Genomic DNA, 26,521 nt, shown 5'->3' with positions numbered 1-26,521 from the left:
CAACTCAGGATAAATAAACAAATACCCCATAAATAGAAAAACCAGGGTTTTCTGTTCATTAATAGACTACCACCTTTTGAAAGCTGTATTGTGTGGACTGTCTATCTGAGAGGAAAACAACACAATGATTTAGGGATAAAGAGGAACAATACAGCTCTGTGTGAGATGCTCTTTTGTTTGAAATTAACTCAAACGGATCAATGCCTCAGTGTCTTCTGTTTAAAGAACAAAATCACCCCATAATGTATCAGAAAACTAAACTTAGGAAGTAGTGGTTCTTAGGACGAACACATCGTCTAATTTGTGTAGTTTGATTCATTATGACACTGAGAAGTAATTTCTCAGTATAATTATTCTGACACGGCTTTTCTCCCACCCACCACGTTTGTGAAGCATTATGTAACTTAAAGGAGTCTAGTCTTTCATGAGCAGAACCTGTGTCTTGACAATTTGCGTAGTTGTTTCTTTTGATAAGTGTGGGGTCATTGCAGGAGAAAACAGAAACGGCTGATTTTTTATGGAATATCTACATAGGCGTACAGAGGCTCATTATCAGTGTGTCAAATCGGAGGGCATGCTGTCCGGTCCTCTGGCAGTCTCTATGGGGGTGCCACAGGGTTCAATTCTCGGGCCGACTCTTTTCTCAGTATATATCAATGATGTTGCTCTTGCTGCGGGCGATTCCCTGATCCACCTCTATGCAGACGACACCATTCTGTATACTTCCGGCCCGTCCTTGGACACTGTGCTATCTAACCTCCAAACGAGCTTCAATGCCATACAACACTCCTTCCCTGGCCTCCAACTGCTCTTAAACGCTAGTAAAACCAAATGCATGCTTTTCAACCTTTCGCTGCCTGCACCCGCACGCCCTACTAGCATCACCACCCTGGATGGTTCCGACCTAGAATATGTGGACTTCTATAAGTACCTAGGTGTCTGGCTAGACTGTAAACTCTCCTTCCAGACTCATATCAAACATCTCCAATCTAAAATCAAATCTAGAGTCGGCTTTCTATTCCGCAACAAAGCCTCCTTCACTCACGCCGCCAAACTTACCCTAGTAAAACTGACTATCCTACCGATCCTCGACTTCGGCGATGTCATCTACAAAATAGCTTCCAACACTCTACTCAGCAAACTGGATGCAGTTTATCACAGTGCCATCCGTTTTGTTACTAAAGCACCTTATACCACCCACCACTGCGACCTGTATGCTCTAGTCGGCTGGCCCTCGCTACATATTCGTCGCCAGACCCACTGGCTCCAGGTCATCTACAAGTCCATGCTAGGTAAAGCTCCACCTTATCTCAGTTCACTGGTCACGATGGCAACACCCACCCGTAGCACGCGCTCCAGCAGGTGTATCTCACTGATCATCCCTAAAGCCAACACCTCATTTGGCCGCCTTTCGTTCCAGTTCTCTGCTGCCTGTGACTGGAACGAATTGCAAAAATCTCTGAAGTTGGAGACTTTTATCTCCCTCACCAACTTCAAACATCTGCTATCTGAGCAGCTAACCGATCGCTGCAGCTGTACATAGTCTATCGGTAAATAGCCCACCCAATTTTTACCTACCTCATCCCCATACTGTTTTTATTTATTTTTTTTTCTGCTCTTTTGCACACCAATATTACTGTTATGGAGTAGGTGTGATGGTTTCTGAACCCCCTGCTACTGTGATTTTCAATGTGAAATGATCTACATGGGATCTACTTTACATGTTTACATTTACCTGTACATGACCATCTGATCATTTATCACTCCAGTGTTAATCTGCAAAATGTTAACTATTCGCCTACCTCCTCATGCCTTTTGCACACAATGAATATAGACTCTCTTTTTTTTCTACTGTGTTATTGACTTGTTAATTGTTTACTCCATGTGTAACTCTGTGTTGTCTGTTCACACTGCTATGCTTTATCTTGGCCAGGTCGCAGTTGTAAATGAGAACTTGTTCTCAACTAGCCTACCTGGTTAAATAAAGGTGAAATTAAAAAAATAAAAGAAATATCTGCAACTGTCACTCCTGTGTTCCAATGGCACATTGTGTTAGCTAATCCAAGTTCATCATTTTAAAAGGCTAACTGATCATTAGAAAACCCTTTTGTAATGTTGAAAACTGGTGTTCTGATTAAAAAAGCAATACAACTGGTCTTCTTTAGACTAGTTGATTATCTGGCGCATCAGCATTTGTGGGTTTGATTACAGGCTCAAAATGGCCAGAAACAAAAACCTTTCTTCTGAAACTCATCAGTCTATTCTTGTTCTGAGAATTGAAGGCTATTCCATGCGAGAAATTGCCAACTAACTGAAGATCTCGTTCAGCGCTGTGTACTACTCCCTTCAAAGAACAGCGCAAACTGGCCTTAACCAGAATAGAAAGAGGAGTGCGAGGCCCTGGTGCACAACTGAGAAAGAGGACAAGTACATTAGACTGTCTAGTTTGAGAAACAGACGCCTCACAAGTCCTCAACTGGCAGCTTCATTAAATAGTACTCGCAAAACACCAGTCTCAACGTCAACAGTGAAGAGGCGATTACAGGATGCTGGCCTTCTAGGCAGAAGGCCAGAATCAAACTAGACACTGCATATGTGTATCTTTCTACCAAGAAGTGACAGGCCTTTCAGCGAATTAAATAGTTAGGGGATATGAGGATCTTTCCAGCTTTCAGTGCGGTGGCTATGTCATGTAATTTGACACCAGAGTCACTTGTTACCTCAACTCATAAACTCACTTGCTGGGCTGAGACCGAGATTCAGAAGTGAATATACTACCCGGATAAAGCACTACATAAACTTCAGTTTGTGCTAAATACGGCTGCTTAGAATCCTGACTAGAACCCCAAAAATGTATAATTTTACTCCAGTGCTAGCCTCCCTACACTGGCTTCCTGTCAAGGCAAGGGCTGATTTCAAGGTTTTACTGCTAACCTACAAAGCATTACATGGGCTTGCTCCTACCTATCTCTCTGATTTGGTCCTGCCGTACATACCTACACGTACGCTACGGTCACAAGATTCATCTCTTCAGTGGGTCATATGATTGAGTGTAGTCTGGCTCGGGAGTGTGAAGGTGAACGGAAAGGCTCTGGAGCAACGAACCGCCCTTGCTGTCTCTGCCTGGCCGGTTCCCCACTTTCCACTGGGATTCTCTGCCTCTAACCCTATTACAGGGGCTGAGTCACTGGCTTACTGGTGCTCTTTCATGATGTCCCTAGGAGCGGTGCGTCACTTGAGTGGGTTGAGTCACTGATGTGATCTTCCTGTCTGGGTTGGCGCCCCCCTTGGGTTGTGCCGTGGCGGAGATCTTTGTGGGCTATACTCGGCCTTGTCTCAGGATGGTAAGTTGGTGGTTGAAGATATCCCTCTAGTGGTGTTCCTACATCGACTGCGCCACAGCAGATGATCTGCCATTTCTCACAGACACAGACACAGCACTCGGACCAGCAGAACCAGAACCTTTAGCAAATAAGTCAGATAATTTCAAACATTTAGCAGTATCGGCCTCAGTAACTCTTTTTTTGGTCTCTCTAACTTTTTTGGGCTCCACCCTTCCATGTTTCTGTTTTGACTGAGTGACTGACAGAGTCAGAGTGGGTCTCACTCTCTTTGATGATGCGCATTTGACTTTGAATGTGAATTTTCCCCAACCTCAGCTCAGCCAATCAGAAAACCAGACTCTCCCATCTTAGTAGGGGGGCTGGCTGTTCCCCACATGCTTAATGTAGATGATTATGACAACAGAGAAATAGAGCAAAAGTCATTTAAAAAAAGGCACAATATCGACCAGCCCTTCTGGCATTTACCAGAATTGCCAGACTGTCAATCAAACCATGGATCAGGAAGTGTTTGAAGTCAGAGTTGAATTATTGATTTGGGGTATAGCCGGAAGATAGACCTATTATAAACCCAATGGTTTCACACCATTAACATTAAGGGGTCGGGCTATTTTGATGTAGCATTGATCATACATACGTTTCCATGGCACACCTCTGGTGCACTAGTGTGTTAGAAGTGAGTCAATGACACAGTGCACACACACACAGTCAATGAGTTTCTCTGGTAGTAATACGATACTGCACCTGGACTCTTTAATAGCACCTCAGAAAAACAGAGTCCTTGCCCCTTTAAGGGAAGAAAAGTCAGAAAAACAGGAGTGAGAGATATGTGTGTATGTCTGTGTGTACGTGTATAAGTCAGACTGATAGACACATACACTTGTGAGAAAGGGAGAGACAGAAAGAGAGAGACAGAGACTGCGAGAGAGAGAGTGAGAGTGAGAGTGAGAGAGAGAGAGAGAGAGAGAGAGAGAGAGAGAATTCATTAGGCACTAAGAGCTATTCCTCTCTGGCGAAAGGCTAATGCAATTGCCACAATAAGAGAGTCTCAACGGAGCCTGGAAAAACACTGAGGGGGATGAAAGAAGAGGAGGGAGGGAAGAAAGGAGGGAGGAGAACTGACAGCACTGCTTCCAGACCCTCAGATAGACAGTGGATCGCTTGGGACGAACAGTTGAAAGTCTTTCTCTCACTCTCCTTTTCTCTCTCTCTCTCTCTCTTTCTCTCTCTCTCTCTCTCCTGTTATTCTGCTGTAAGTGGACGAGCTGGGGCTAAGCATCTCCAGAGTGATTCATTCGGTTGAAGAAAGGAGACAAAACTAGCTAGCTGCCAGTCACCAGCCAGAGGGGTGTGTTAACTAGCTCCAAGTCTGACCTCTCCTCTGCTCTCCTCTTCTCTTCTCTGTGGCAACCGAACACAGGATAGGACAACCCTTCTCTCTCTCTCATCTCCTCTCCTCTCCACCACTGGCTGTGGGAACTGGGAACAAGACCGGTATAGCCCCCTCTCTACGCCCCTAAAAGAGACCTCGGCACAGGACAGACTGAGCTTCTGCTGCTGGATCTGAAATGGCACATTCCTTAGAGCAGTCTTCCCAGAAGGAACTCCTCCACTGACTGCTTCACTCCTCAGCTGAACTCAATCGGCTCCACGCGGCACTGCTGGATCTGGGAGCATGGTGAGTGGCGGTTCTGTTAACTTTTTCAGATTCTCTCTCTCACTCTCTCACTCGCTCACTCTCTCTCACTCTCTTATTAGGCTAAGGCAACTCCCTTGTCAGTCACTTAGATCAGACAACCATAGATCAGACAACCAGAAACAGCATCAGACCTGTCTAAAGTTACCCTAGTACACTGAGCATCAGAGTAACTTCACATTGTCGACATCTCATCAGCCAGGCTCTGTTCTATTGACCGCGGTGCTATCAGGAAGAATGAAGCAAAAACGATTTACTGTACCGTTTTTTCATCTGTTTATAGATTTTTGGTATTTGTCTGCTAATGTCATAAAATGATTGAGGATATTCACATGTTGATAGGTTAGTGTTGGCCTGTTCACATATTTTATTTAGAACTTAAATTGTCATACTGTTCAAGAAGAAACACAATCCATGTCAGATTTCCATTTGAGACAGTGTTGAGACATACCAGCTGTGCACAAAGGATCAACCCTCTATCCTGTTAAATTGAGTGAAAAGAAAAATATACTACCAGCTAGAATTTCACACACCTGGTGCTGAATATTTACATGTCTTTGTGCCTCTTGTGAGCTTGTGAGCACTACTTTGTACTAAGGTTCTTCAAATGCCTACTCTTTATTTGGACATGGAATACTTTGATTCCGTAAACTCAAATTCCTCTATTTCGAGACAAATAGTACAAATATTTGATTATGTTCCAAGATTTCTGGATTTACTCATCTAGTAGTTCCAGACAGACCAGGACAAAGGTTTTACAAGGTCTGATATTTGTATTTCTTTAGGTGCATTTTCAGATACATGTCTATTTCCTGCTGGAGATGCATTTGGGCGTTGCCTGGAAGATGGGGAATAATGAACAGATGTGTCAATGATAGGGACATTCTGTTTATGTGTGTGTGTGTGTGTGTGTGTGTGTGTGTGTGTGTGTGTGTGTGTGTGTGTGTGTGTGTGTGTGTGTGTGTGTGTGTGTGTGTGTATGTTGCCACCACACAGTGAAACAGGAATGGTGGTCTGAACCCTGGCAATTACCAAACACATCCAAGCCATTCCCTCAATGAAGGAGCCTTTGATAGGCCAGACTGACGCATAGAATTTACTTTTACGACCCTCCAAGTAGTAAACAGCTTCCCTTGTTGGAGTTTAAACACATGCCTGCACACACAGGCACACACAGACAGACTGCACACGCACTCATAAACACCTACTGTGCAGTACAAAGTACCCGGTGGCGTCATGCACCCAATAATTTTAATAAGACACTGTTTGATGAACAAATTCAATATCTTTTGCATTAATCCTGTGTATGTTTTTTTTTGGGGGGGGGGTCTTACATTTATCAAATTCAATGGACATGATGCCTCTGAGTAAACACAAACACTCACACCATCCCTTCAACACCAAGTGTGTGAAATTGCTGCAGTAACGTTGGCCAGGTCAATATGTTGTTCACCAGTCATTGAATAATCAGGTTATGAAAACGATGCTGTGCTTCATGGCGCAGTAGGCTAACAGCAGCAACAACAGCCTACAATTGGAGACATCCGTCATGGAAAAACAGGCCTCAGTGTGGAGAGAAGAGATTGCATGCTTGGAATGGGGAGGGAGGGAGCCTCCCTGTGCACGTCAACTCCTGTCTTCTCACATGTATTGTTTTTTATGATTGATGTTGCGTTATCGTTGGCATGGCTTCAGATAAACCAGCTGATATGGTTTTCTCTGGATCAGTATAGTTTGACCTTCTGACTGACATATACGCCATTGATGTAGTCAGTCTGATATTGTATCTATGTGCCAGGCCCAGGAATGTTGCCACTCCACTGTGACTTCACTCACAAACTAATTATCTCTCTCTCTCCCTCTCTCATCAACTTTGAAGAATATCTGTTTTTTAGAATAGTTCAAACACACTTACTATACTTGATAAGCCTACATTGTAACAGATTGCATTAACACAATGCAAAGTGAATTATAGCTAATGGAACACCAGAAGCTTCACTCCCAGTCCCTCCAGGTTGTAAATTCTGATTGAGGGACTCAATGGGGTGAATAATGGAATCCAGACTTAATGAACAGCTATAACACAATTCACACTTTTTAATGCCGTGAAGCGTCTCACTACCTGCAGGAACAAAGGTGTGATATACTCTCATGTCCCAAACCTCAGCTTCTCAATCAGGATTACCGCACCAGTCACCACTAAAGCAAAATACTTTAAGACTAAGACAACCAGCAGTGAAGGTCAAAGTGATGTAAATACTGCACTTAGAACAATGCATGTCTTACAAATCAGACTTTTAGGCCTGCACATATCTATTTCATCTTCACACTAATCACCCATGGAATAGAATAGAACAGAATAGAACTAGCTTAATGGAAAATAATAGAATACAATAGAATAAAATAGAATGAAGTAGACTAATGAGACATTTATAAGTGGTTTATAAGCAGGAAGCTCTAAGTCCTCTCTCTAGCTGTCTCATTCTGTCCTGTGCAGGTTATGTTTTGCGAGAGCAGAGATTCGTGGAGACAAACCATTGTAGCGCCAGTGTGTGAGATGCTGGGTGACTTAAACAGTGCGTCACTGTGGTCAGATGCTAAACTTCCACCTGCAGTCACAACCATCAGATACACGCCATGTCTCCTATGTAAACACATGCGCTGTGGTTGGACATAAGGAGATGTTGTTTACTTCCATTATGTCTGGGAAACATCGTAACCTTGTGCAAAATAAGCAGAAAAAGCAATCCATCACATTTTGAACGAGCTCATTTGTGGTTGTCTATTCGGGACATATCAGATCAAATCAAATCAAATTTTATTGGTTGCATACACGTTTAGCAGATGTTATTGCGGGTGTAGCAAAACGCTTGTGTTCCTAGCTTCAACAGTGCAGTAATATCTAACAATACACAACAATACACACAAATCTAAAAGTAAAAGAGCGGAATTAAGAAATATTGAAATATGAATTAAGACGAGCAATGTCGGAATCCGGAGTTTTAAAGCGAAATGGACACTATGTAAAGGATATTCCAATTAAAAGCTGATTAGCATATTACATGTGTAGAATGTCTCCAAATGATATTATATTACATTCTATTGTATTCTATTCCATTGCAAGTTGTCATTCCAAATAGAATACAAATACATCAATGCATTTCCTATGCTGCATGGTCTTGGCTAATCCTTTGTTTGCTTACTAGAGCTGAACTGATATGACACAGGGTTTTGTCATTGTGCCTCTGTCACTTTCAACAGTCACAGATACATTGATTTGTGGAAAATGTTATCAGCAAAGAAACATTTCCTATAGCACACCTATCAAACAAACACACTGACTCACAGGTCACAAAGAGAGAAAGACAACTCCCTTTCTCTCCATCTCTCTCTCTCTCCCTCCCTCTCTCGCTCTCTCTCTATCTACATGCAATGAAGCACAACTTGCCTTTCACATCTATAAACTAGACAAACATATTTATTCATGATACCAGAGAAGGGAGGGAGTGGCCAAGTGTTAACACCGGGCTAGACAGATAGGACATACATATTTCCCTCGCCTGCACCACGGTGTTGTTAAAGGTACACTGCTATATACACTGTGCAGGATTGTAGCAATTTCCTGCTGAATGCCAAGTAGGATTCACAATACCTTGGCTGCTACAGAATGACAATGTATGGATGCAGGAAAGAATGTATGGATGTAGGAGCAGAAACAGGAAATGGTGTTGTCGACAAAGCTTAAAGCTCAGGGATAATAAACTTAATCTGGGAAAGGTCAGTGATATGAATAATTATATGAGTTGTGCATTGAATCAACTGTAATTTATTTGATTAATATAATATGAGGTATCTGATCAATTATTGCTAACTCTGAAAAGTGAGATCACTGATGGTCCTTATGTAGTGCACTACACTAGTTACTGTACACTACACAATATAACAAGCATAGGGACTCATTTGAGCTGAAATCAGCCATTTAAATCTAGCTCTCTATGATCATTCTTTAATGCCACTCTATATTTGAGCCCTGTGTAGTGCAAACCAGGCCTCCACCCCACGCTACTGCACACTTGACCTCCTCACAACGCAACAATCCTGTCATTATGTAGTCCCCACAAGGGGACTCAGGAATTGGCCCAAGAATTTTCCTCTGGAGGAAAACAATAATAATAGTTATAACACATTACATTCCTCATACAGCATGAAAATGAAGTTGTTAAAAGAGAGGAGTTTGTTTGTGGTTTTCTTTTCCCGCCAAGTTCCGCCCACAAACTTGAACGTTCTAGAACAGGGTTCCCCAACTAGCGGCCCACGGGACAAATTTGGCACGCTGGTGGTTTTATTTGGTCCCACAAGTTTTCTTAGCAAAAAAACAAATATTATATATATATATACTGTATAATGAAAATCATTATTTTCATTGTTGAACATAAACACCAGGAAATCAGCTCCAAGTGATTTTAATTGAAGAAATCTGTTCCCAAGTATTCTCACACATAATAGAGAGACACATGATTGTGTACAAACGTAAACAAGGTTTGAAATTATTACATTATATTTTAGTCAAACATTATATCTGTTTGGGCTTTCTGCGGTCAATTTGCAGTCTACAAATTATTTGTAATTATGTTCCGGCCCCCCGACCATCCACTCCAGAAATAATCGTCCCGCGACTGAAACTAGTTGATGATCCCTGTTCTAGAACATTTTAGAACTTGAAGCTTATTGAACGTTCTGCTCTGCTCTGTTCCATGACTAAGGGTGAAAACTTTTAATTGGGGTGGTCTCTCTGTGTCAAATTCGGCTATGCTTATTTGAAGTGGGGCTCCCGAGTGCCTCAGTGCTCTAAGACAATGCATCTCAGTGCTAGAGGCGTCACTACAGACCCTGGTTCGATTTCAGGCTGTATCACAACCGGCCGTGATTGGGAGTCCCATAGGGTGGTGCAAAATTGGCCCAGCGTCGTCCGGGTTAGGGTTGGCCAGGGTAGGCCGTCATTCTAAATAAGAATTTGTTCTTAACTAACTAGCCTAGTTAAATAAAGATTAAATAAATAAAATATAAAAGTGGTCTATACTGTATGTTTGTCCATTTTTCCTCTAGTTCTGGTGTTATTGGGAGCATTGATGTCCAGTAGCAATAAACTGTGCTCTCTGCTCCAGCCATTCCAAACAAGAACAATGTTTTCCCTGAGTCACTCCAAACAATGAGCTTTGACTGAGCAGCTGTGTCTGCATATTTCAACCAACCTCCACACCTGCTGCTTGCCTGCTTCCCTCTGACACAAACAGCATGCAACCAAAGTCTGCACAGCCATTCCTCATGTCCACCTACTTTATCAAAACCGCCTCTCGTTACGGAGATCAGACTATTGTCTTGCATTCCAGTGCAATCTGTATTGCGTGGTAGACAGTGGGTCATCTCTCCCCCGGTAAGTGATGAGGTGGTGACGGCTTCTCTCTCCTCTCATCTCTCCCTGCAGGGAGGGTCTGACTGGGAGCAGCCTGAGGACACAGGTGGACCACAGTTGGGGAGACATCTGGAGGCCGCACAGCCACGGGCCAGGGACGGGCAACCGGCACAGCTTGCTACCAGTCTGGCTGTGGTGGGGAGGGTTCCTGGCACCGTGATTTGGTGCACAAACATAAACGAAAATCACATTGCCAGGGATTTCCACCCTTTCACATGTAGTTCTCCAGGTGGGGTCTGTATGTTTTGCCCGTCAGGAGGACTTTCATGTCTGTCTTCTGTCTTGGCCCTATGTGGTCTATGGAAACAATATAATGTAAAATATTAGAGCGAGTGGATAGGAAGGTTGAATGTCAGGAAGTTCAACTCCAGATATAAGCTGTTCTTAGCTCTCACAGTGATTTACAGATTACCTCCTGGTATTAGCTCCTTACAAACAACATCCCAAACAAAAAACAACTTTCCCCTGTGGAAAGTGTTTTTATTCCTCTAAAGCTGCAGATGAGAGTACAACCTGAAATCCAAACTGTTCTTTACAAATGGCCAGGAAGTAAATCCAATGCATTTGAAAGCAGGCCAGGTTTACACAATGTATCATATTTTGGGTAAAGATCATCACCGTTAGGAATGCACAATGACACATAGCTTTAGAACTAAGGAGATTGTCTGCAGACTCTCTATTTGAACTGTAGGAAACTGATCCTACTTAGGCAGCCTTTGCTTATAGACTTAAGGAGTGGTTAGATTTAAAGAACAAAGAGTGTTTTACCATCTATAGAAGTCTACAAAGTACCAATAGCTTTAGAGCAGCCATACTCAACAGGCGGACCGCGGTCCAGATTTGGACCCAGAACGGGGTCAATACTGACCGCGGGTCCCAACAATGAGCTTTTTATAAAAGGGGCGCTAGAGTGGTTGTCTACTATGGACATATGGAAATTATCTAGAGAATATTAAAATTGAACGCTGACCCTTGGTAACATTTGGGATTTGCTATTTTTCATGGTTCTAGGTCTATTTTCAAGCATTCTGAACAACGAGCCTTTAGGGAGCCAAATAATGCTGCTCTTTTACGTGAATGGTGCCAAAAGATGCGGCTCACGGAAAAGACTCGGAAGGCCCATGGCTAATATGAACACACATAATACATGGCAAAATGTGTAGAATTGCAGAACATTTGTTTAAAACTCACGCCAACAAGAGGAGCATGTACAATTTGAACAGTTTGGGGTCGCATGGGTTGCGAGGTGGCGATTTCTTATGACACCGATAACTCACAATATCCATCAAGACCTTTGCAACCTAGGAAATGTGTGTGATCGGACCTTCTCAAATAGAACCCCTGCTATAGACAAATCAATTAAAGTTTCTCCCAATTGTCTGCCAGTGAAAGTCTCTATTATTTTCCTCATTTGCATCCTGTCATGAGCAGCCAATTGCTAAAGGCACAGAGCTTAGCTAATTGGTGAGCATTGATCCCTCTTCTATGTTGTTCACAGTGGCTAAGTTCAGTGTCTGAGGTGAAATAGTTGATGTGGCGGGATGTGTTCCAAACGATGGCGATGAATGCAAAGAGCACTGGCTGAGATCTGAGATGTGAAGATGAAGGAAGAGGGTGGAAAGAGAGGGACAGAGGAGTGCAGCAGTGGAACGCAGCACGATCCCCGTAAAGAGCGGAGGAAGGAAGAAATGCTACTGAGAGAATGTCTGGCCAGCCTAGGCATGCCTAGTTCCACTCCACCTCAGTCAGTCAATCAGAGCACAGCACCCCACCTTTGTCACTCAGCACAGGCACTAGTTTATGAGGCATGCCTCACTTCACCTCCTTCCCAGAGCTGTATGTGTAGTCTAGGCTGCCTGCCCAACATTCACACTCTGAGCTGTGGAGGACTGTGGGTGTTTGGTACTTGGTACAGTACCATGCCAAGTAACTCTGAGGCCACTTTACGAGTGTGTGAAATTAACTTTATGAGTTAACATACAGTGGGGTCCAAAATTATTGACACCCTTGATAAAGATGAGCAGTAATGACTGTATAAAATAAATAATTCAAATACTGAGCTATATTGTATGCTCAACTTTTTCGGGGGAATTATATTATTCTATACTAGTACAATTGCTCAGAGAAAGAGATTTTGCTTAACAAGTAACATTTTTTCCTCTCAAAAAGTTAGGGGTCAAAATTATTGACACCCCTAAAGATTCTTATAAATAAAGTAGTGAAAAGTGTAGTATTTGGTCCCATGTTCCTAGCACACAATGACTACGTCAATTTCTGTTAGTTATGGTTGTTTTTCTGATTATTTTCTGCCCAATATTATACATTTGATTATAATTAAGAATATGATATGTTTCTAAACACTTCTACATTGATGTGGACGCTACCATGATTAATGATAATCCTGAATGAATTGTGAATAATGATGAGTGAGAAAGTTACAGAGGACGATATTGTATAAAGTATTTAGTAAAGGGTCTGAATACTTATGTAAATCTAATATTTCTGGGGGGTTTTCAAATAAATTTGCAAACATGCTTTGTCATTATGAGGTGTTCTGTATTGATGAAGGAAAAACCCAATTTAATACATTTTAGAATAACGCTGTAACCTAACAAAAGGGTTCTGAATTCTTTCCGAATGCACTGTATGTCGTCTCATCAAGATGTTTAGACCTCTTGTGGTAATTTCTTAGTAAGGACAGTTGCGTGTTGAAGTCCTGCTTAGGGCTACCCATCAAATTGGCTGCAGTATCTTTTTTCTTCTCCATTCGGTCTCAATGCAGAGTGTTGGAGTGTTTCTAAAGGGATGGACGTGGAGGGTTAAGTACCCTATGGTTGGGGCTGTGCCCTCCTGTGCCTACTGAACTGGTATCAGTGTTAACTCTGAGTACTGGCTCAGTTCAGCAGGAACAGGAGTGAAGCCCATTGTGTGCCATTACATCATCATCGTCTTCCAATCAGCATGCAGCAAGATGCCCAGTACCCCATTGAACCCTAAAATATTAGACAGAGGCATTGCAGCCTGTAAGAATTGAATATATCTGCTTCAAGTATGAATGTTTCACAACCAGATTTATCACTTTGGCTAGTCTTGGTGGCAGGCAGTGTGGAGAGGGTACATTGAATTTGCTGCATACTAATGCAGTCATTCTCCACAGACTTCATGTTTATTTCAATATCGCATTCCTCCCTTGACAAGGCCGCAGACACGCACACATGCACTCTTTATTTCTCTGAGCCATCAGAGAGCAAACGGAGATGCGCACAGTTATGACTATAACTACTGTTCCCTGAAGGAGGGAATTAGCTATAACACACTATGAAGAGTCAACGACCAATCCTATTCACCTGAAGAACTGAACTGAAATCACACCCAACGGACCAATGGATGCCGAGCCTGCCCTCAGAAGCCCCGCCTTCCTGGCTATAATACCGGGGCTCGCAATCATTTCCTCATTCCCTCCTTTAGGGGAACAATAGATATATTCATAACTGTATATTCCCTTTCAGTTGGTCACTCTGTATAACATACTATGGGTTACATACAATCACGCCAAAAGCCAGCTCAGAGGGTACCAAACTAGGAGACTCAACGTAGCCCAAGCACATACAGGTTCCACCGGCTCCAAAAAGAGGTTACAGAGGACACCTTTTTCCCTACTACTTAACTGTGAAGCATGAACTGTTAAAGCCTCATTAGGCCTGAACTGTCAGATCCCCATATAGGGAACCAGAACCTGCTGCAACTTGGCTATAAGCACAGAAGTCCATAGACCCAACTAGTCCAAGAACAATACTTACCATACCAGCCTGAAATGTCAGAACTACAAAACAACAGAACACCTGTCGGGACTTTGTAAAGCATACACACGTTCTGCATAGCATCAACCAGAGTCGATGAACCACGGCAGCTCGAGGCGCAAACCCACAGGAAACCTGCAGTAACCTGGAAACGGTGTACTCGTACGCTGCCACGGCAGCCCAAGGCTCAAACCCACAGGGGAACTGTGGTAACACGGATAAATGTTAAATCTGCACGCTGACTAACGCGCACTCCCAGACCCAGTGTAACAGTGTTGCTTCCGTCTCTCTCCTTGCCCCAACCTGGGCTCAAACCAGGAACCCTCTGAACAACTCAACAACTGCCTCCCATGAACCATTGTTACCTATCGTTCCACAAAGCCTCTGCCCTTGCGGAGCAAGGGAAACAACTACTTCAAGGTCACAGAGCGAGTGACGTCACTGATTGAAAAGCTATTAGCGTGCACCCCGCTAACTAGCTAGCCATTTCACAAACACTACATCAGCCATAAGAACAACATGAGACACAGGGAGGAGTTACATCCAAGCAATAAAACCTCACAAAGGTGTGTGTGGGACCCCAACTCGCTACACCCCAGACATCACCAATCATCATACACCTGAACACTGCCCAAGAATCTGCCACACCCCTAGTAGAGTGAGCTTGCACACCACTAGGCAACCCTTGTCCTTTGTTGTCACAGGCCAGGGAGAAAGCCTCCACAATCCAATGAGAAAGACGCTGCTTATAAAGCGCCCTACCCAGAGTTGGATTATCAAAACAGACAAAAAGCTGGTCACAACGCGGATATCCTTGGTCCTATCCATATACGTGCGTAAAGCGCACACCAGACACAGGCCATGCAACCTGAGTTGTTCACTGGAAGCAAACGGAGGAGGTGAGAAAGGGAAGTTTGAATGCCAGAACCTGTACGATATAGGCATAACCTTGGGAGCAAACTGCATTAGGACGTAACCTCACTTTGGAGTCAATACTGCATGCGCAAGATCCCCAATGCCCTTGGCTGATACATAGAACATGAGCAGGGCAGTCTTGTAGGAAAGGACCTCCACGTCCACAGACTCCAATGGTTCAAACAGTGCTAGCCTCCCCACACTGACTTCCTGTCAAGGCAAGGGCTGATTTCAAGGTTTTACTGCTAACCTACAAAGCATTACATGGGCTTGCTCCTACCTATCTCTCTGATTTGGTCCTGCCGTACATACCTACATACCTACACGTACGCTACGGTCACAAGACACAGGCCTCCTAATTGTCCCTAGAATTTCTAAGCAAACAGCTGGAGGCAGGGCTTTCTCCTATAGAGCTCAATTTTTATGGAATGGTCTGCCAACTGGAGCAGCAGCACGGCCAGGTGGACTGGGGACAGCAAGGAGTCATCATGTCAGGTAGTCCTGAGGCATGGTCCTAGGGCTCAGGTCCTCCGAGAGAGAGAAAGAAAGAGAGAAAGAGAGAATTAGAGAGAGCACACTTAAATTCACACAGGACACCGAATAGGACAGGAGAAGTACTCCAGATATAACAAACTGACCCTAGCCCCCCGACACATAAACTACTGCAGCATAAATACTGGAGGCTGAGACAGGAGGGGTCAGGAGACACTGTGGCCCCATCCGAGTACACCCCCGGACAGGGCCAAACAGGAAGGATATAACCCCACCCACTTTGCCAAAGCACAGCCCCCACACCACTAGAGGGATATCTTCAACCACCAACTTACCATCCTGAGACAAGGCCGAGTGTAGCCCACAAAGATCTCCACCACGGCACAACCCAAGGGGGAGGCGCCAACCCAGACAGGAAGATCACATCAGTGACTCAACCCACTCAAGTGACGCACCCCTCCCAGGGACGGTATGAAAGAGCCCCAGTAAGCCAGTGACTCAGCCCCTGTAATAGGGTTAGAGGCAGAGAATCCCAGTGGAAAGAGGGGAACCGGCCAGGCAGAGACAGCAAGGGCGGTTCGTTGCTCCAGAGCCTTTCCGTTCACCTTCCCACTCCTGGGCCAGACTACACTCAATCATATGACCCACTGAAGAGATGAGTCTTCAGTAAAGACTTAAAGGTTGAGACCGAGTTTGCGTCTCTTACATGGGTAGGCAGACCATTCCATAAAAATGGAGCTCTATAGGAGAAAGCCCTGCCTCCAGCTGTTTGCTTAGAAATTCTAGGGACAATTAGGAGGCCTGCATCTTGTGACCGTAGCGTACGTGTAGGTATGTACGGCAGGACCAAATCAGAGGGATAGGTAGGAGCAAGCCCATGTAATGCTTTGTAGGTTAGCAGTAAAACCTTGAAATCAGCCCTTGCCTTGACAGGAAGCCAGTATAGGGAGGCTAGCACTGGAGTAATATGATAATTTTTTTTGGTTCTAGTCAGGATTCTAGCAGCCGTATTTAGCACTAACTGAAGTTTACCTAGAACAAGCATCTCTGTTTTGTCCAAGTTTAAAAGTACAAAGTTTGCAGCCATCCACTTCCTTATGTCTGAAACACATGCTTCTAGCGAGGGCATTTTTGGGGCTTCACCATGTTTCATTGAAATGTACAGCTGTGTGTCATCCGCATAGCAGTGAAAGTTAACATTATGTTTTCGAATGACATCCCCAAGAGGTAAAATATATAGTGAAAACAATAGTGGTCCTAAAACGGAACCTTGAGGAACACTGAAATGTACAGTTGAGGACAAACCATTCACAGAGACAAACTGATATCTTTCCGACAGATAAGATCTAAACCAGGCCAGAACTTGTCCGTGTAGACCAATTTGGGTTTCCAATCTCTCCAAAAGAATGTGGTGATCGATGGTATCAAAAGCAGCACCAAGGTCTAGGAGCACGAGGACAGATGCAGAGCCTCGGTCTGATGCTATTAAAAGGTAATTTACCACCTTCACAAGTGCAGTCTCAGTGCTATGATGGGGTCTAAAACCAGACTTAAGCATTTCGTATACATTGTTTGTCTTCAGGAAGGCAGTGAGTTGCTGCGCAACAGCCTTTTCTAAAATTTTTGAGAGGAATGGAAGATTCGATATAGGCCGATAGTTTTTTATATTTTCTGGGTCAAGGTTTGGCTTTTTCAAGAGAGGCTTTATTACTGCCACTTTTAGTGAGTTTGGTACACATCCGGTGGAAAGAGAGCTGTTTATTATGTTCAACATAGGAGGGCCAAGCACAGGAAGCAGCTCTTTCAGTAGTTTAGTTGGAATAGGTTCCATTATGCAGCTTGAAGGTTTAGACGCCATGATTATTTTCATCATTGTGTCAAGAGATATAGTACTAAAACACTTGAGCGTCTCTCTTGATCCTAGGTCCTGGCAGAGTTGTGCAGACTCAGGACAACTGAGCTTTGAAGGAATACGCAGATTTAATGAGGAGTCCGTAATTTGCTTTCTAATAATCATGATCATTTCCTCAAAGAAGTTGAATTTATCACTGCTGAAGTGAAAGCCATCCTCTCTTGGGGAATGCTGCTTTGGAATGTTCTGTTATAATCTCCACCCGGCACAGCCAGAAGAGGACTGGCCACCCCCCATAGCCTGGTTCCTCTCTAGGTTTCTTCCTAGGTTTTGGCCTTTCTAGGGAGTTTTTCCTAGCCAACGTGCATCAACACCTGCATTGCTTGCTGTTTGGGGTTTTAGGCTGGGTTTCTGTACAGCACTTTGAGATATCAGCTAATATACGAAGGGCTATATAAATACATTTGATTTGATTTGATTCAAACAGAGGCTCATACAGAGTATCCAGGACCAACGCCAGATCCCAGGTCTTTGCTATAGGCTTAGACCCTGATCCGAGCCTACACACGTCTTTCAGGAAACGCACCACCAGAGGATGAGACCCCAGGGTAGAGCCGTCCATGCCTACCTGACACGTTGAAATGGCTGACATATAAACCTGCTCAAATAGCTCTTGCAAGAACATCAAAATGTCCACCAAAGAGCTCTGAAAAGGAGAAACTCCCTCACCCTGACATCCACCCTCAAACGCGTGCCACTTATATGTACACAACCCTCTTGTAGAGGATGCACGCGTCGACTGTATAGTCGTGATCAGGTTTGAGGATAAACCCCTAGCCATTAAATTCCACCTTTCAGGGGCCAAACCCACAGATCCCATATCTATGGTCATGGGTGCCAAATCCTTCCTTGGGACAATAGATCCCAATGGCACAGAACGCCCCACAGGTCCCCGCCCAACAAACGCATGATTCAGAACCAAGTCCAGAACTAGACCCAGAAACTGAATGCACAACTTTTTCTGTGATTTACGATGAATCCCAGCTACTGAATATGGTAAACCAGCATGCAAGTGTGGAGCTCCAACTTTTCCCTCGACGCCGCTACGACCAGCCAAATGTCCAGATGAGCCAATACTCTTATCCCCTGGCACCGCACTGGTGCCAAAGCCGCCTGAACTACCATAAAAAAGGTGTGGGCGATAGGGAGATGAGGAGGATGTATAACACATGAAAATATGCATCCTTAAGATCTATGGACGTGAACCAATCACTGGGACACGCAATGACTGCAATAGCCGGCGAAGTGTGAGTATTTTGAACTTTGAGGTGCATGTTTAAAACATGCAAGTCCAGGATGGGACGCAATGTTCAAATCAAATCAAATCAAATTTTATTTGTCACATACACATGGTTAGCAGATGTTAATGCGAGTGTAGCGAAATGCTTTTGCTTCTAGTTCCGACAATGCAGTAATAACCAACAAGTAATCTAGCTAACAATTCCAAAACTACTACCTTATTGACACAAGTGTAAGGGGATAAAGAATATGTACATAAAGATATATGAATGAGTGATGGTACAGAGCGGCATAGGCAAGATACAGTAGATGGTATTGAGTACAGTATATACATATGAGATGAGTATGTAAACAAAGTGGCATAGTTAAAGTGGCTAGTGATACATGTATTACATAAAGATGCAGTAGATGATATAGAGTACAGTATATACGTATACATATGAGATGAATAATGTAGGGTATGTAAACATTATATTAGGTAGCATTGTTTAAAGTGGCTAGTGATATATTTGACATCATTTCCCATCAATTCCCATTATTAAAGTGGCTGGAGTTGAGTCAGTGTGTTGGCAGCAGCCACTCAATGTTAGTGGTGGCTGTTTAACAGTCTGATGGCCTTGAGATAGAAGCTGTTTTTCAGTCTCTCGGTCCCAGCTTTGATGCACCTGTACTGACCTCGCCTTCTGGATGATAGCGGGGTGAACAGGCAGTGGCTCGGGTGGTTGTTGTCCTTGATGATCTTTATGCCCTTCCTGTGACATCGGGCGGTGTAGGTGTCCTGGAGGGCAGGTAGTTTGCCCCCGGTGATGCATTGTGCAGACCTCACTACCCTCTGGAGAGCCTTACAGTTGTGGGCGGAGCAGTTGCCGTACCAGGCGGTGATACAGCCCGACAGGATGCTCTCGATTGTGCATCTGTAGAAGTTTGTGAGTGCTTTTGGTGACAAGCCAAATTTCTTCAGCCTCCTGAGGTTGAAGAGGCACTGCTGCGCCTTCTTCACGATGCTGTCTGTGTGGGTGGACCAATTCAGTTTGTCTGTGATGTGTACGCCGAGGAACTTAACACTTACTACCCTCTCCACTACTGTTCCATCGATGTGGATAGGGGGGTGTTCCCTCTGCTGTTTCCTGAAGTCCACAATCATCTCCTTAGTTTTGTTGACGTTGAGTGTGAGTTTATTTTCCTGACACCACACTCTGAGGGCCCTCACCCTCTCCCTGTAGGCCGTCTCGTCGTTGTTGGTAATCAAGCCTACCACTGTTGTGTCGTCCGCAAACTTGATGATTGAGTTGGAGGCGTGCATGGCCACACAGTCGTGGGTGAACAGGGAGTACAGGAGAGGGCTCAGAACGCACCCTGTGGGGCCCCAGTGTTGAGGATCAGCGGGGTGGAGATGTTGTTGCCTACCCTCACCACCTGGGGGCGGCCCGTCAGGAAGTCCAGTACCCAGTTGCACAGGGCGGGGTCGAGACCCAGGGTCTCGAGCTTGATGACGAGCTTGGAGGGCACTATGGTGTTAAATGCCGAGCTGTAGTCGAGCTGTAGTCGATGAACAATGTTCCATCGCTCTTGGGAACTAAGAAGTACCGGCTATACCAACAGCTCTGTACTTCTGACACAGGGACCACCTGAATAGCCTGCATTTGAAGGAGATCTCCTCTCTCCAGGCAGGTGCTAGGACCTCGGGGACCGACGACGTAATGACCCCACGAAAAGGAGGAGGATTCACAGCGAACTGCAGACCGTACACCCTCGTTTCCGTCCTCATCACCCATGGTGACTGCACATGCCCGCCACTGGATGGAGCACGCTGCCACCCTGAGAACTGGGATAATTTAGATTTTTTGTCAAGCTGTTTTCATATCCATCACCCTTGACAATCGTGTGTCTGAACGTGGGGAAGGAACCATGCGTTCTGATACCTGGCCGACATCGTGTTTGGGGACACCCATGCTTGGATTAGCCACCTTGCTAGACTCTGGAGCCAAATAGCGTGCCACTCATCTGCAAAATATTTAAACATGGGTAAGCGACATTTCACCTCTGCCGGCACAGGAGGTAAATACCTTCCCCCACACCTGGAGGCACTCCTCTGTGGCGGAGATAGGCACCATCAAAGGCACATTCACCACCAATGGTTCACTCGCCCTCGCAGAATCCAAAGCCGGGACTTTAGGCTGCCCCGGTCTGATGCCATCCAATTTACACTCTGAAAACCCTCCAGAACCAATCAGGGATAGTATAATATTCCATGGAATCCAGACTCTGAACATTGTCAGAGAATCCGAAATGAGCTTAACTCAGCTGAGAAGACACCCATATCAATTCCAATCACCAATCTTCCTCACAAAGTCAGCCCAACTCCGAATGGAAGTTGAACTTAGCCAGAGCAGTGGTCACACAAACTGGTCCGAGCCAATGATTCCTGAGCATGATTCCACCCCAGGCAATAGGACAGCACTCGTGAGTATCTTTAATTTTCATTGTGAAACCACATGCAGTGGAGGTTCAAACTCGGCCGGTTAGCTTTTTTGAACGGACTCTTACCACTGGCCATCTTACTCAAGCAAGGAAGCATTAGCTACACAAGCAGAGCAGAACGTAGGCCACTGTTACCAAACACAAAAACTGATACCAATACCTAAAAATTGAAACATCTAGGGGGACGAGTACTCTCTCCCCACTAACAGACACCTAAGTCCGATCCGAATCTCCTAGCCATCATGTGCTTTAAAAGTTTGTAAATTGCGTGACACGTTCTTCCTTCAAGTGAGCTGAAGAGCCCCGGTGTTATAGCCAGGAAGGCGGGGCTTCCGAGGGTGGGATCGACATTCACTGGCCCGTTGGGAATCATTTCAGTTTGCTTCAGGTGAATATGATTGGTCTTTGACTCCCCATAATATATTATACCGAGTGATCGACTGAAAGGGAACTGAATTTCATTGTGAGGTAATCCAAGTGAAATTTCTGCTATGTCTATGTAATTGATGTTACCCTAGAAAGCCTCATTTTCAGCTGATTGGGAATGTCTGCTATGTTACTTTATGTTCCCCTGCCACAGAGATAATGTAGCATGTTATAAACCAGGACTTGGAAACATTCTTCATCTTAAGAGTTTGTTACCATAGGATAAAAGAGGTTCATTAACTCTACAATACATCTCAGCTCATCCAACAAGATGTGCATTGTAGATGACATTTGCCACCTCTTGAATCTTTTGCAATTATTTTGAACCTTGAAGAGATTACCTGAATGAGATCCAGTTTTGTAATATGAAAGGACTGCCGGAATCTTGTCCTTGGGACATTGTTCCAAAGTAATATTAATCAAATGCTATGGATCCTTTTTTCTTCATCTATTATGGGATAAATCGAGTCTAATCCATCAGACAGGAGATTAATGTTGATCTACTACTTAAAATGTCTTATTTGTGGTTTCTTAAGAGAGACATGATTGGATTCTTTTGTTATCACAGATATCTCTTTCATGCTGTTCTGTGAGTCACCACTTTTCCTGTAAGTTGGACAAACTTAAATGGTCCACACCATACAGATAGTGTGGTGAAGAAGGCAGAGCCTCTTCAACCTGAAGAAATGTGTCTTGTCACTCAAAACCCTGACAAACTTTTACAGATGCACAATCGAAAGCATCCTGTCAGGCTGTATCACACCACATCGTACGCAACTGCACCGTCCTCAGCCGCAAGGCTCTCCAGAGGGTGGTCCGGTCTGCATCAACGGGGGAAAACTACCTAGCCTCCATGAGACCTACAGCACCCGATGTCACAGGAAGGCCCAAAAGATAATCAAGGACAACAACCATCCGAGCCACTGCCTGTTCACACGGCTGCCATCCAGAAGGCGAGGTCAGTACAGGTGCATCAAAGCTGGGACTGAGAGACTGAAAAACAGCTTCTCAAGGCCATCAGACTGATTTCTATTTGCCATATATTTTTTTTAACTGTGTTGTGATGTTTCACAAAAGTTCTGAACCTTTCTATTCTCATAGTTTCTACAGATTGTCAATTTAAAGAACGTTTATTTGCTAAGAGTATTATTATATTATCGATCAAGTGACTATGACTTTTCAAATCACCCAGCAGTGCCATTTGCAGAGTTAGCGCTAGGTAAATGTTGCAATTCTTCAGCCATCCCTGAACCTGCAAACAAAAACAAGCTACATATGGACAGTACCAAAACAAATGATCTAATGTTTATGTCTCTTCGTAGCAACATCTGCACAGCTGGGATGGTTGTATCCCCCATATTTATAACATTTTCTTAGTTGCAAGTATTTTGTATAATAATTCAAATGGAAAAACTCTGTTTTGAATCCGGCGTCATTTTGTGTATCAGTTCATAAATCATGTGCCGTGGAATCGGTACATCGAAAATCTCTTCCCAACCATTTCCTTATATGAATTGTAACTCTGTAAAATAATTTAAATTGTTGCATGCTGCGTTCATATTTGCTGAGTGTTTATTTCCACACTATGAGGTTGGAATAATACTGTGAAATTGTGAAAATGGTGATAATGTCCTTTTAGTGTAAGACCTTTTGGAAAAGACTGCCTAAAATTTCAGCCTGTTTTGATGGGATGGAGTTTTGGCCTGCCTGGTGACATCACCGGTGACATCACCGACATCAGGTGTGTCACACGGCGCTCCATGATTTACAACTGTCCCGCCTATTACCACCTGATGTCGGTGATGTCACCGGTGATGTCACCAGGCAGGCCAAAACTCCATCCCATCAAAACAGGCTGAAATTTTATGGCAGATTTTAGAGAAACAACAAATGTCGACACATAAGTGTCTTATATCGTCTGAAAGCTTTAATTATTGTTAATATAACTACACTGTCCAATTTACGGTAGCTTTTACTGCGAAAAAATGCCATGCTATTGTTTGAGGAGAGCTCCTAACATCAAACCCCTTTTTTCACCGCAATAGGTTTGATAAATTCACCTCTGAAGGTGAAATGTGTACTTACATTCTGAAATCTTGCTCTGATTTATCATCCAAAGGGTCCCAAAGATAACATGAATTGTTGTTTTGTCAGATAAAATCCTTTTTCATATCCTAAAAAGGTCCAGCATACACGATCGATTTTGTATTTCCACTCGTTCAATTTGCAAAGAAAGGAATCTGTGAAAATCTAAACCTAAACGTTGTTTCAACCAGTCAAATCACGTTTTGTATTTATTCCTCAGAAAAAAAAGGGGGGCTGTCCCTATGAAGTGTTAATGGACTAATAAGAAATCGTTCCAAACCTCTCTGCCAATAACAGCTAATTTTCCATGTTTCCCTTCCCATTCAGACCTCTCCCAGTTAACTTGCATGCCTTATCCAACAGTGCAGCATTTAATATAAAAAACAAGAGAAAAAAGAGAGAAAGCTAAAAACAGTGTAAATTTACAATGTGCAGGGATACTGGAGTATTTGAGGTAGAAAACAATTACTGTAAGGCACTTTATTGTTACCCAGAAATGAGTTGATATTCAGATCAAAACAGCTGCATTTTACCTTTGAAAGGAACCCAAAGGGTTTTCCAGGTAATTACAGAAGGTCACAGGTTCAAATACCCACCAGGATTACACTTGTTCCATCCAGTGGGCTGCCTACAACCCACACTAGAATCATAAATATGACAATACACACTCTCCAGCCCTCCTATACAGGCACAGTCTTAAATGGCTTACCCAGACCAAAGACTCAGCTCTCCCCACATCTCCTATTTTAGTTTCCATAGCAATGCCAAAGTCCGTTTATCGTTCTCCTCCAAAGGCTGACCAGATTTGAGATGTGGCCGCTTTATTTGGCTTGATTCGTTTTTGTTGCCCCCTCCACTATTTAATCAGTGTCCTTGTGATCCTGGCCGTGGCAGCGTGCGGGCTGGGTAATTGGCTTAGGCTGAGCAGTACCAGCTGTGCTACAAATTCAAGCCCCAGTCCACTCTGCCTCATAGCGTGTAAATGACAAGTTGAGAGAAAAAACACAGAATTGGGGCTTCTGCCTGCCGGTCCTCCCAGCCCCACGTCACAGCCTTGCTGAAATCCAATTCTCGGTGCATAAAAGACCACTATTTGAAAAAGTATTCGGTATGAAGTCATGCAGAAATTATACTTTGACCGAATTTCCTATACATTTTTTTATTGAGTTCATATGCGCACGTCTTGAAGAGAGCAGCTGTTGGAATTTCATCAGATCGTGTCATATCCGTGTCCTTATACTGTATATCATCTAATACAGATGTACACGTCATGATAGAGATGTACACGTCATGATAGAGATGTACACTTCATGATAGAGATGTACACGTCATGATAGAGGTGCACACGTCATGATAGAGATGTACACGTCATGATAGAGATGTACACTTCATGATAGAGATGTCTTGTCCTCCCTCCCTTCATCTTCTGATCTGCAAGCCAGACTGGAGCGATGACAGATCTGAAACTGGTAAAGAAGAAGGAAACAGCTGAGTTGAAGGCTTCAGTACATCTCCTCTGTGCTCTCATGGTCACTTGTCCTCTCCAGATGTGTTTTTCTTCCTCAGCTTCTCAGAGGCCAGCTCGTATGTGTGTGTGTGTTACAACACAATTACAACTGAATGTAATTAAGCAAAATTACTCCAAATCCGCAAGCTAAGATCCCATGCTCAGGTGCAACAGACAAATTCAAGAAATTGTGTAATGAAGCAATAAGTTCCGAGGGGGTGTGGTGTATGGCCAATATAACACAGCGAAGGGCTGTTCTTTTGCATGACGCAACGCAGAGTACCTGGATACAGCCCCTGGCCATGGTATATTGGCAATATACCACAAACACCTGAGGTGCCTTTTTCTTTTTTACTTTTATCCCTTTGGTCAGGGCCAGCTGTGACACAGCCTGGGATCAAACCAGGGTCTCAACTACTGTGATACACCTGAGGTGCCTTATTGCTATTATAAACTGGTTACCAACATAATTAGAGCAGTAAAAATAAATGTTTTTTCATACCTATGGTATACGGTCTGATATACCACAACTTTCAGCCAATCAGCATTCAGAGCTCGAACCACCCAGTTTATAAAATGCAAATAATGCACTGTGTGGACAAGCTGTGACTACACAGCTATGCCCTTCCCTTGCTTTGTTCTCTGTGCTGGCAGGAGCATGATGTCAATGATATCAATGACCAATTGTCAATTGGAAAGGAAATTATTGTGTTGTGATTGATTGGGTGTGATTGTATCCACAACACTCACTATTTACATAGCCTTTAGTAATGGATAAATACGTGAGCCTGAAGTATGAACGCTAAACGCCAAATTCATGACATTCGTTCTCTGAACCACTTTGAGGTGTTTGGAGGCACCTACGATATTGTCAGCTCGCTAGTTTATGAAATCCATCCGAAACACTGAAAAATAACAGATACTCAGGGCTCCCGAGTGGCGCAGCGGTCTAAGGCACTGCATCTCAGTGCAAGAGGCATCACTACAGTCCCTGGTTTGAATCCAGGCTGTATCACATCCGGCCGTGATTGGGAGTCCCATAGGACGGCGCACAATTGACCCAGCGTCATCCGGGTTTGGCCGGGGTTGTAAATAAGAATTTGTTCTTAACTGACTTGCCTAGTTAAATAAAGGTTATGTAGTTCAGAGGTCAC

The 26,521-nt window shown here is 43.9% G+C and overlaps 1 long non-coding RNA gene across 2 annotated transcripts; it reads left to right on the top strand.

Moving 5' to 3' along the window:
* Positions 1-4,257: 4,257 nt before the first annotated feature.
* Positions 4,258-13,052, top strand: LOC149985432 (uncharacterized). 2 transcript variants are annotated; one of them, XR_016486436.1, is made up of 3 exons: positions 4,489-5,019; positions 10,523-10,739; positions 12,009-13,052. It is a non-coding gene; the product is annotated as an uncharacterized LOC149985432 (long non-coding RNA). The 2 variants fall into 2 exon arrangements; XR_016486432.1 differs by lacking the exon at positions 12,009-13,052 and having other exon boundaries at positions 4,258-5,019; positions 10,523-11,890.
* Positions 13,053-26,521: the final 13,469 nt, after the last annotated feature.

The sequence above is a fragment of the Oncorhynchus mykiss genome, chromosome 1 (genome assembly GCF_057628025.1).
Source record: "Oncorhynchus mykiss isolate SJ-2025 chromosome 1, ASM5762802v1, whole genome shotgun sequence".
NCBI classification, from domain to species: Eukaryota; Metazoa; Chordata; class Actinopteri; order Salmoniformes; family Salmonidae; genus Oncorhynchus; species Oncorhynchus mykiss.
Note: the sequence above shows the minus strand (reverse complement) of the source record. Positions and strands in the feature narration are given on the sequence as shown.